Below are 3150 nucleotides of genomic sequence, written 5' to 3'. Positions count from 1 at the left end.
TCCTCTCCTCTATCCATCTTCTATCCGCCTCCCACTCTCTCCCTATTTATTTCAGAACCCCTTCCCCTCCCCCTTTTCTGATGAAGGGTCTAGGCCCGAAACGTCAGCCTCTCTGCTCCGATGATGCTGCTTGACCTGCTGTGTTCATCCAGCCCTGCACCTTGTTGTCTCGGATTCACCAGCATCTGCAGTTCCTACTATCAATGAAAGTAATGCTTCCTTTTGCCAACACATATTTATCTGAAGTTAGATTTAGTGCACTTGTATACATGAAAAAGGAGTAGGCTATTCAGCCCCTCAAGTCTATTCCACTCTTGGATAAGTTCACAGCTAATCTGATTGTGTCCTCAAATCAACTTTCCTATCCTTCCTAATGTCCTCTAACACCAGTATCAGGATCCACACATATCTATGCATCTTAGAGTTCTCCAATCTCTCTCTATTTAAACAGAATACTGCTTTCCTATTCCTCTACTGAAGTGGACAAGTTCACATTTTCCTACATTATACTCCATCATCAAAATTTTGCCCATTCACTTAACTTATTCAACTCTTTTTGCAGATTTTCTACCTCCTCTTGATAACTTACTTTCCTAGCTGCAAGTACAAAAAAAAATGGCTCAATCATCTTCAGCTGCTTCATCAATGACCTTTCTTTTGTCAGAACTGGGGATGTTGGCTGATGATTGCCCAAGGTTCAACACCATTTTCAACTCTTCAGGTACTGAAGCCGTGTTTTGATGTGCAGCCAAACCTGGGTGACATCCAGGCTTGGGCTGACAAGTGACAAATAACATTCATTTCACATAAGTGCCAGGCATTTATCATCTCTAACAAGCAACAACCTAACAATTGCCCCATGAACTTCAATGGCTGAAACCCCACTATCAATGTTGTGGGGTTACCATTGACTATAAACTAAACTGGCCATTTGCACCTTCCAATCCCACAACCTCTACAATCTAGAAGGACAATGGTAGCAGATGCATGGGAACATCATCACCTGCAAATTCCCCTCCAAGTGTCACACCATCCTGTACTATATTGTCATTCCTTCACTGTTGCCGAGTTAAAATCCTGGAACACGCTTTCTAATGGCACTGTGAAAACAAACAGTAGGAATAAATGGGTCTTTTTCCAAGTGGGAGACAAGTCCTAGTGGAGTACTGCAGGGACCAATGCTGGACCCCAGCGAATCAAAATATATATTAATGACTTAAATGAGAAACTGAATGTAATATCCCCAAGCATGCAGACAGCACAAAACTGGATGGGTGGGTGAACTGAGGAAAATGCTGAAATGCTTCAGTGTGATTTGGCCAAATTGAGTGAGTGGGCAAATGCACGGCATAGTTTTCTTCTCTGAAGAAGGGTATTTTGGCTATGGAGGGAGTACAACAAAGGTTTAACAAGCTCATTCCTGGAATAGCAGGCTTGAGATATGAAGAGACTGGATCAGTGAGGGCTATATTAACTAGAGTTTTGAAGTTGCAGGGGAATCTCACAGCATCACATAAAATTCTAACAGGACTAGACAGGAAAACACAAGATGCTCCTGATGACTGGTGAGTCCAGACCAAGGGTAACGTTTAAGGATATGGAGTAGGCTGTTTAAGACTGAGATGAGGAGAAATTTCTTCACACAGAGTGGTGAACCTGTGAACTCTTCTGCTACAGAAAGTGGTTGAGGCCAAAACATTGACTATTTTCAAGTAGTTATATATAGTTGTCAGGGCTAAAGGTATCAAAAGGTACAGGGAGAAACAGATAACAGGATATTGAGCTGGATGATCAGCCATGATTATATCGAATGGCAGAGCCAATTGTTCTGCTCCTATTTTCCAGTTTTTATTTCAAGGCAGCAACACACCACCACCACCACCTTGTCCAGAGCAATTAGGGGTGGCAATAAATGCTGATCTAGTCAGCACTGCCAACATCCGTGAATTAATTACAAATACTTTCGCCACCATACATTTGGTCCCCATATCCAACTCAGTGATATTGATTGTCAATAGCCGAGTCCCCAGCACTGATCCCTGTGGCACTGCACTTGTTACAAATGCCAATTCAAAAATGACCATAAATCCTTAACTTTCTGTTTCCTGTTAGTCAATCATCCTTTATAGTGCTAATATCTTACCACTTACACCACCAGCTCTTATTTTTTGCAGTAATCTTTGATTTGGCACCTTAGCAAATGCCTTTTAGAAATCCAAGTGCACCACATCCACAGGAATCCCTACACACACTTTGCTGGTTTCTCTCTCACAGAAATTAAAAGAGACATGTTGACTCTGCCTGATTACATTCTTGTTTCATAACTGTGTTGCTATAACCTACTTAACAGCAGATTCTAGCAATAAAAGCGAAGTACTGCAGATGCTTTAGATCTGAAATAAAAACAGAAAATGCTGGGGAAACTCAGCAAATCTAGCAGGATCTGTGGAGAGATAAACACAGTCAACTTACTGTTTTTAATATAGTTCTTTATTTTTGATTTTCTTCTTCATGGTGTTACATGAGCTATTTTCCAATCCATTGGCATCCCTCAAGAACCAAAGGAATGTTAAAGATGATAACTAATGCCTCTATTATCTTTGCAGCCACTTTGTTAAAAAACCCAAGGATGCATGCCATCATGTCCTGGGCAATGTTTCTTCCAAGCACTGCATCTGCCAGTCATTTGAAGTTTTGCACATATCAACTGGCATGGGGATGCATTGACATCTGATTCCAGAAATTGCAGCCATGCAGTGTCCTCCAAGGTCCATGTACAGGCAGGAAAGTTTAAAGGGAAGTTAAGTCCCAGGGACCTGTCACTTTTTAGATTTTGTATTTTTCTCAGCACTTTTTTCTGGTGATGACGACTGTTTTAACTTTCACCTTGTCTTCCATCCCTCCATTTCAAGTGCCTATGGATAGTTTCTCAGTCTTCTACAGCAAAGACAGATACAAAATACCTGTTTAATGACTACCATTTTCCAGTAATACATTATCATTATCAAATCTCTAGATTGATTCTTTACAGGATCAATACTGGCTTTAGTTTCTCATTTTCCAATTAAATATTTGTAAAAAACTCTTACAATGTTTTTTATACCATTAGCTACATTTATTTGCTCCCTTTTTAAAGTCACTCTTTGCTGG

At 40.5% G+C, this 3150-nt stretch overlaps 1 long non-coding RNA gene across 1 annotated transcript in view; it reads right to left on the bottom strand.

The window, feature by feature from the left end:
• Positions 1-2468: 2468 nt before the first annotated feature.
• The window catches only part of LOC125482884, a 3396-nt gene continuing 2714 nt past the window's right edge, over positions 2469-3150 (bottom strand). The window contains exon 2 of the long non-coding RNA XR_007261860.1: positions 2469-2937. This is a non-coding gene — a long non-coding RNA (uncharacterized LOC125482884). The remainder of the gene's footprint in view (positions 2938-3150) is intronic.

The sequence above is a fragment of the Rhincodon typus genome, chromosome 4 (genome assembly GCF_021869965.1).
Source record: "Rhincodon typus isolate 14 chromosome 4, sRhiTyp1.1, whole genome shotgun sequence".
NCBI classification, from domain to species: Eukaryota; Metazoa; Chordata; class Chondrichthyes; order Orectolobiformes; family Rhincodontidae; genus Rhincodon; species Rhincodon typus.
This window is presented reverse-complemented; position numbering and strand designations above follow the sequence as displayed.